This window comes from Cervus canadensis, chromosome 14 (genome assembly GCF_019320065.1).
Source record: "Cervus canadensis isolate Bull #8, Minnesota chromosome 14, ASM1932006v1, whole genome shotgun sequence".
Taxonomy (NCBI): Eukaryota; Metazoa; Chordata; class Mammalia; order Artiodactyla; family Cervidae; genus Cervus; species Cervus canadensis.
Window position 1 is genome coordinate 18,730,858 of NC_057399.1, and position 9,382 is coordinate 18,740,239.

Below are 9,382 nucleotides of genomic sequence, written 5' to 3' on the forward strand. Positions count from 1 at the left end.
AAACTTTTCCGCAGAAATGTTCTTCTCAGAAGAACTCCAGGGGAGACCCACATGGGACTCTGAAATAGGGAGGCCCCCTTCCTGCAAGAAAAAAGTTCCTTTGAAGTCTGGAATTTCATCATTTGTTTAAAATGTGAATTTTGCCTTCTACTCCTTAATTTAACCCAGTTTCTTATTAAAATATTTTCCCAAATCTTTGAGCAAAAGTGATGCACCAGGAATACACAGAATGCCTGTCCTGGGGCTTTCCACCATCACCCAGCCAGTGTCAACAACACTAGTTTGAAAAGGTTTGTAAACTGACAGGGTTAGGACTTTTGTTTGCTTTATTGTGCTATGTGGGAGGGATTGAGCTAGGATAGGAGGTCCTGCTTTAGCTTCTGGTGGTGGAGGGCAAAGTTTCCAGAAAAAGCTGAAATGAACAAGGTTCACTGCCTTCTTCTGCACCTTCATTTAGAAAATTGCAAAATTGAATAGAGGGTACCAATGTCTATCTATAAACTCAGGTGTGCAAGAATTGTCAGGAATCCATTATTGCATGTAATGACTTAGTTGTAGACCCCAAGCAGCTAATCTACTGTGGGAGTGGGGGAGTTCATCCCAGGGAGTTACACAGTTCTCTGGCATGGAGTAGAGAGGGAAGCACTCATCCATTTGATCCTCCTGCCCCAGAAAATTTAGCTGAGTTGTTGCCACTGTTGAAGTCTATATGCTACGTCAATTAGATTAGCTCTCTACCACTTTTATGACTCGTTTGGGTGAAGAAAGGGTGGCTATCCAGGGCTTCCCAGGTAGCGCAGTGGTAAAAACTCTGCCTGCCAATGCAGGAGACACAAGAGACACGGGTTCGATCCCCGGGTCTGGAAGATCCCCTGGAGTAGGAAATGGCAGCATGCTCCAGTGTTCTTGCCTGGAAAATTCCATGGACAGAGGAACCTTTCAGGCTACAGTCCATGGGGTTACAAAGAGTCGGACAAGACTGAGAGGTTGAGCGTGCACACACAGGAGTGGTTGTCTCCCTGCCCACCAAGACATGCCCCGCAGTCATTCCTCGGAGAGGCTTGTAGTGTCCGAGACGATACTACAGATAAGGCACACAGACCCTCTATCAGGGACCTGCTGACTTCTGTCTCTCTCTTGGGTCTCTGCCTCTCTCCCAACCCAAGGAAGTCTCTTTTTCATTCTAGAAAGAATCCATCTCTTTCGATGGATGAAACTGGAGATACAGAGTGAAGTAAGCCAGAAAGATAAACACCAAAACAGTATACTAACACATATATATGGAATATAGAAAGATGGTAACAATAACCCTATATGCAAGACAGAAAAAGAGACACAGATGTATAGTACAGACTTTTGGACTCTATGGGAGAAGGCGAGGGTGGGATGATCTGAGAGAACAGCATTGAAACATGTATATTATCAAGTGTGAAACAGATCACCAGTCCAGGTTGGATGCATGAGACAAGTGCTCAGGGCTGGTTCACTGGGATGACCCAGAGGGATGGGATGGAGAGGGAGGCGGGAGAGGGGATCGGGATGGGGAACATATGTACACCCATGGCTGATTCATGTCAATGTATGGCAAAAGCCACTACAATATTGTAAAGTAATTAGCCTCCAACTGGTGAAAATAAATGCAAAAAAAAAAAAAAGAGAGAGAGAGAATCCATCTCTTTCTATGCTTCGTCCTCTACAAGCACCTTCAGCCAGGGCCACTCAGGGATAGAAAGACGGCGGTGAGACTGTGGGGAGTTGAAATGCGCACACCCATTTACGGCAGAGTTGCACCAGCCCACCCCATGTGTATGCTTCCCCTTCCGTAGAATAGAGACTTCGTCAGGCTCCATATTTCCCAGCTCCCTTTGCATCAAGGCAGGTCATGTGGATGGGACCCACCAACGGAAGGGAGCAGAGAATACCACGTTCAGACCAAGGAGGTTGAGAAATGGCATGCTCCTCCACTTCCTTTTTCCTGTTCTGTAGGCTGAAACTGAAGACTCCCAAGTCCTAGGGGATGGTGGAGACACGGAAAGGAAGGAGCCCCAGCTTCTGAATTACCTGCTTTGGGCTTGTTACACATGAGAAATCAACTTCTCTGAGGTTATGCCACTGAAATCTGAAGGGCTATGTTATCCTAACTAACAACACCATCTAAACATAACAGCTGCAGCTCAGAGATCCAGCTTGCTGTCACCAAGTGAACAAACAAGATTGTTCAAGCTATCTTCCCACACTTAAAGAGAAACCAAAAACCCAGATCTTTGTGTGACATTTCCCAACTCTTCAATGTTTACAAATTTCAGACAGTAATATGCAGATCAATATTGTGAGGTGCCAGACCTAGCTTCTCAGAAGCCTGATACAGCCTGCTGATCACCAGCTCTCCTTCTAGGGACTGCTTGACAGTATTCTGTCATGTATTTCCCTTTATTCAACAAAGAGCATCTTTGCTTCTTGTTTGGAGAAGGGAAGACACTGGGGAAAATATAATCTTAAGATATTATTCTGTCATTCTTGCCTATTTTGCAGTGCAGATGTATAAAGATAGCTCAGGGAACCCCTGCATTTCATGAGGCCCTTTCCCTTCTAGGGCTTCCCTGGTGGCTCAGATGATAAAAAATCTGCTGCATTGCAAGAAACCCAGTTTCAGTCCCTGGGTCAGGAAGATCCGCTGGAGAAGGGAATGGTTACCCGCTCCAGTATGCTTGCCTGGAGAATCCCATGGACAGAGGAACACGGTGGGGCTACAGTTCATGGGGTCTCAAAGAGTCAGACACGACTGAGCGACTAACACTTTTCATTTTCACTTTGCTCCCTTCTTGGTAGATTCTCATGAAATGCATACTTTGTAAATATCAATTTTCATGGATATTTTTACTGAGCCCTTACTATGAATGAATGGTGAGCTTTGCTGCCATTTCCAATCAAATCTGTGTCCTGTTTAGAGGGGAGTAGGAAGAAAAGAGAAGGCAACTCTGAGGAAGAAAGAAACCTGTTTGTTTGGAATGAGTGAAGTTACTTCTACTGCTTTTTTTGTAACTGGATATGAAGATCATTTTTCCTTATCACTCATTATTTTCAGAGAAAATGGAGGAGAGGGAGAGGGATTCATCAGAGTTTATGTAGCAAAAAGAAATGTCACAATCCTATTACACTCTCCATTCTGACCCCAACTGGTAGGAAAAGATATCCATCCTACTTACTTTATTCCCTCAGTTTATGTCCTCACCCTATTTTGCTTCATTTTTTTATTGTGATAAAATACACATAACATAAAATGTACCATTTCAACATTTTTACATGTACAATTCAGTGGCATTAATATTTTCACATGGCTATGCAATCATCACCACCGTCCATCTCCAGAACTTTTTCACCTTCCCAAACTGAAACTCTGTCTGTACCCATTAAACAGTGTCCCTGTTTCCCCTCACCTAGCTCCTGTAAACCACCACTTAACTTTCTGTCTCTAAATTTGACTGTTCTAAGTGAAAATGAACAGGACCCTAAGGGGCCTTCCCTGAAATGGACCCCTGAGTCCACTGCCTCTTGTCTGTAGAAATGCTTTAGCCCCTTAGGCCTTCCCTGAGTTCCAAAGAGCCATTTTAACCAAAGAAGTGAGAAAATGCAAAAATGAAAGAAAGCAAGACAAAATCTTAATAGTTTGTCCATAAAACAGAGTTGAGGACCTTTAGTTCCTCCTCAAGGACTATAGATAATATCCTGAGTCATATCTTTGAATTGTTTTTGAGATATTAGAACCCCCACCAGGGGGAAGTTAACTGCATGCTGACCACCAGCACACAGACCCCAGACTGGTTGGACTCAGAAAGTAGATGGCTGAGATTTCGAAACTTCATCCTGTCACCTCCTCATCAGTCAATCAAGCCAATCACCTCTAACACTCACCCCTAATGTTGTCTTTAAAACCCCTTCGCTGAAAGCCATCCAGAAGTTCAGGGCTTGAGCATTAGCTGCCCATTATCCTTGCTGGACACTTTGCAATTAATATTATACTTTCCTTCACCACAGATTGGAACCAGTATATCAGTTTTTCTGCTTGTCAGGTGAGTGTGAGATAAGCTGGGACCTGGGACCCTTTGCTGCAGTGCTGCAAAGCTTGCACCTGGACAAACCTCTCCTCTAGCAACAAAGTACAAAGAAACTATATAGGACTAAAAATAACTGTGTGTATGTGCAGTTGGGGCAAATTCTGGACCAAAAGATACAAAGAAGAAAAACAAAAAACCCAACTGCCATTTCTGAGGAGCCAGAAGCAAAAACTGGGTGCTGGAAGGGAAAGCAGGGTACCATACATGCCCTTTGCAATCAACACCACAAAGGGATGGGCAAACCACCAAAACCACCCTTCCCTCTAGCCTGACCCCTGGACACACTCCTACCCTCATCCCATATAAGGAATGCACTCCTCCCCACTACCTGAGCCTCACCCCCAGGAGTGTGCAAGGGAACTTGTTTGTTTTAGCTCCCTCCTGCAGCAAGCAGTGAAGGAGCCCCAATAAAGCCTTACCTGAATTTCTTTTCTGGCCTCTAGCCAATTTCTATTGATTTGGGAAGACTAAGAACCCTGGGGTCGATATCAATTGAACCCAAATTTGGTTCAGTAACAAACGTATCTCCTGTAAGTGGAAGATATAAAATTTGCCTTTTGTGACCAGCTTATACCAGTTAGCACAATGTCTTCTCAGTTCATCCATTTTTTTTCTAAGTATTTTTATTTAATAGATTTTTACTATTTAGAACAGTTTGAGGTTCAAGGCAAAATTGAGAGGAAGGTCCAGAGATTTCCCAACTACTTCCCATCCCTATACATGCATAGCCTCTCTGATTATCAACATCCCCCACCAGAGTGGTCCATTTGTTATAACTGATGAACCTCCATTGACACATCATTATCTCCAAAAGTCCACAGCTTGCATTAGGGCTCACTCTTGGTGTTGCACATTCTGTAAGTTTGGACAAGGATGCAATAACACGCATCCATTGTTATAGTATCATACAGAGTAGTTTCATAGCCTAAAAATCCTCTGTGCTTTGCCTATTTATCCCTCAATTCCCCCTTTTTGCTTCATTTTCAAATAATCGATAGAGCATTCCACTGCAAACTTCATACAAATAAAATATCTAAGGGGGTCATTTTAGGGGAAGTGCTCTCTATGGGTCAGTGGGCAACATTACACAGGAAACGGAATACTATTTATATCTCCTGACACCCTAAAATGATTATGATATAGAAAAAGCATCACGTTTTTTTAATCTGAAAATGTATTTATTTCACTGCCTTTTTTTTTTTTTTTTTTTTTTTAAGGAAAAGAACAACATTTCTGGCACCACCTCTCTAGCTTGTAGATACACTATTCATCACACCCAGTGTGCTGGGCCTGGACATGTGCACACGCATCTTTTAGATCAGCACTATCCACCTGCATGCATGCTAAGTCACTTCACTCATGCCCGACTCTTTGCAACCCCAAGGACTGTAGCCCGCAAGGCTCCTCTGTCCGTGGGATTCTCGAGGCAAGAATACTGGACTGCCCTCCTCCAGGGGATCTTCCAGATCCAGGGATTGAGCCTGTGTCTCTTACATCTCTTGCCTTGGCAGGTGGGTTCTTTATCACTAGTGCCACCTGAGAAGCCCCACTTTTCACCTGAGATGTCTCATTCATTTCAGGGTCCCACATGGAGTGTGAAAATGGGCCACAGAACACTTGTTTACTCACCTGTTCAAAATCTATGTGTCTCTATTACAGAAACCATCATCTCAGTTTTAGAATGACTTCTGTACTTTTGTGATCTGAAGGTAGTTTTGTTCTTCTCCTCTTCTTTCTGGAGGCAGAGCAAATACAAAGAAAGGTGATATAGCAAAGCCAGGGATATTTGGGGGCGGCAGCAGGGGAAGCCAGTGCAGGACTTGGATCTTCCTGCTTTCCCCCTTTTTTTCATACTCCAAACTAAGTCTCATTCCACATTTCAAAGGAGGTTTTCTCTTTCCTCATTGCCTTATTCACTCCTTAGCAAATCTGCTCTACCTCCACACTTTTCTCCAGTCCATCTGCTTCTATCACTTGCCTAGTCTAAGCTTCCATGGATTCTTCTCGATTACTAGACCTGGTTTCCCTGCATTCACTTTGGCCCCTTGAATCCATTCTCTAAACAGCAGCAACATCCACCCAATTTGGAAAAATTGTGTGTGTTTTTTAAAAATGGCTGTTGCTGATACATTTGTTAACACTCTTCACTGTGAAAGTCACTCAGTTGTGTCTGACTCCTTGCAACCCCATGGACTGTATAGTCCATGGAATTCTCCAGGCCAGAATCATGGAGTGGGTATCCTTTCCCTTCTCCATGGGATCTTCCCAACCCAGGGATCAAGCCCAGGTCTCCTGCATTGCAGGCAGATTCTTTACCAGCAGAGCGACCAGGGAAGCCCCCAAGAGTGAAAGTTGACCTTTTAGGAATCAGCAAATTAAAATGGACTGGAATGGGTGAATTTAACTCAGATGACCATTACATCTACTACTGTGGGCAAGACTCCCTTAGAAGAAATGGAGTAGCCATCATAGTCAACAAGAGTCCAAAATGCAATACTTGGATGCGATCTCAAAAATGACAGAATGATCTCTGTTTCCAAGGCAAACCATTCAATATCACACTAATCCAAGTCTATGCCCCGACCAGTAATGCTGAGGAAGCTGAAGTTGAATGGTTCTATGAAGACCTATAAGACCTTCTAGAACTAACACCCAAAAAAAAAAAAAAAAATCTCCTTTTCATTATAGGGGACTGGAATGCAAAAGTAGGAAGTCAAGAAACACCTGCAGTAACAGGCAAATTTGGCCTTGGAGTACAGAAGGAAGCAGGGCAAAGGCTAAAACAGTTTTGCCAAGAGAATGCACTGGTCATAGCAAACACCCTCTTCCAACAACACAAAAGAAGACTCTACACATGGACATCACCAGATGGTCAACACCAAAATCAGACTGATTATATTCTTTGCAGCCGAAGAGGGAGAAATTCTATACAGTCAGCAAAAACAAGAGCAGGAGTGGACTGTGGCTCAGATCATGAACTCCTTATTGCCAAATTCAGACTTAAAATGAAGAAAGTAGGGAAAACCGCTAGACCATGCAGGTATGACCTAAATCAAATCCCTTACGATTATACAGTGGAAGTGAGAAATAGATTCAAGGGATTAGATCTGATAAACAGTGCCTGAAGAACTATGGACGGAGGTTCGTGACATTGTACAGGAGACACGGATCAAGACCATCCCCAAGAAAAAGAAATGCAAAAAAGCAAAATGGCTGTCTGAGGAGGCCTTACAAATAGCTGTGAAAGGAAGAGAAGTGAAAAGCAAAGGAGAAATGGAAAGATATACCCATTTGAATGCAGAGTTGCAAAGAATAGCAAGGAGAGACAAGAAAGCCTTCCACAGTGATCAGTGCAAAGAAATAGAGGAAAACAATAGAATGGGAAAGACTCGAGATCTCTTCAAGAAAATTAGAGATACCAAGGGAATATTTCATGCAAAGATGGGCACAATAAAGGACAAAAATGGTATGGACCTAACAGAAGCAGAAGATATTAAGAAGAGGTGGCAAGAATACACAGAAGAACTATACAAAAAAAGATCTTCATGACCCAGATAATCACGATGGTATGGTCACTCACCTAGAGCCAGACATCCTGGAATGTGAAGTCAAGTGGCCTTAGGAAGCATCACTATGAACAAAGCTAGTGGAGGTGATGGCATTCCAGTCGAGCTATTTCAAATTCTAAAAGATGATGCTGTGAAAGTGCACACTCAACATGCCAGCAAATTTGGAAAACTCAGCAGTGGCCACAGGACTGGAAAAGGTCAGTTTTCATTCCAATCCCAAAGAAAGGCAATGCCAAAGAATGCTCAAACTACTGCACAATTGCATTCATCTCACACACTAGTAAAGTAATGCTCAAAATTCTCCAAGCCAGGCTTCAACAGTACATGAACTGTGAACTTCCAGATGTTCAAGCTGGTTTTAGAAAAGGCAGGGGAACCAGAGATCAAATTGCCAACATCCGTTGGATCATCGAAAAAGTAAGAGAGTTCCAGAAAAACATCTATTTCTGCTTTATTGACTATGCCAAAGCCTTTGACTGTGTGGATCACAAAAACTGGAAAATTCTGAAAGAGATGGGAATACCAGACCGCCTGACCTGTCTCTCAAGAAATCTGTATGCAAGTTAGGAAGCAACAGTCAGAACTGGACATGGAACAACAGACTGGTTCCAAATAGGAAAAGGAGTATGTCAAAGCTGTATATTGTCACCCTGCTTATTTAACTTACATGCAGAGTACATCATGAGAAATGCTGGGCTGGAGGAAGCACAAGGTGGAATCAAGATTGCCGGGAGAAATATCAATAACCTCAGATATGCAGATGACACCAACCTTATGACAGAAAGTGAAGTAACTAAAGAGCCTCTTGATGAAAGTGAAAGAGGAGAGTGAAAAAATTGCCTTAAAACTCAACATTCAGAAATCTAAGATCATGGCCTCCGATCCCATCACTTAAGGGCAAATAGATAACAGTGGAAACAGTGACAGACTTTAATTTGGGGGGCTCCAAAAATCACTGCAGATGGTGACTGCAGTCATGAAATTAAAAGAATCTTGCTCCTTGGAAGAAAAGTCATGACCAATTTTGGCAGCATATTAAAAAGTCATGACCAATTTTGCCAACAAAGGTCCATCTAGTCAAAGCTATGGTTTTTCCAGTAGTCATGTATGGTTATGAGAATTGGACTATAAAGAAAGCTGAGCGCCAAAGAATTGATGCTTTGAAACTGTGGTGTTGGAGAAGACTCTTGAGAGTCCCTTGGACTGCAAGGAGATCAAACCAGTCCATCCTAAAGGAAATCAGTCCTGAATATTCATTGGAAGGACTTATGCTAAAGCTGAAACCCCAGTACCTTGGCCACCTGATGTGAAGAATTGACTCATTGGAAAAGACCCTGATGCTGGGAAAGATTGAAGGCGGGAGGAGAAGGGGATGACAAAGGATGAGATGGTTGGATGGCATCACCGACTCAATGGACATGAGTTTGAATAAACTCGGGGAGTTGGTGATGGACAGGGAGGCCAGCGTGCTGCAGTCCATGGGGTTGCAAAGAGTCGGACAAGACTGAGCAACTGAACTGAACTGAACTGTTGCTGATATACAGCTACTATCCATAAAATAGTTATTTAATGAGAATCTACTGTATAGCACAGGGAACTCTATTCAATGATCTGTGGTGAATTAAATGAGAAAGGAAGCTAAAAGAGAGGATATATGTACATGTATAGCTGATTTACTTTGCTGTATAGCAAGAAACT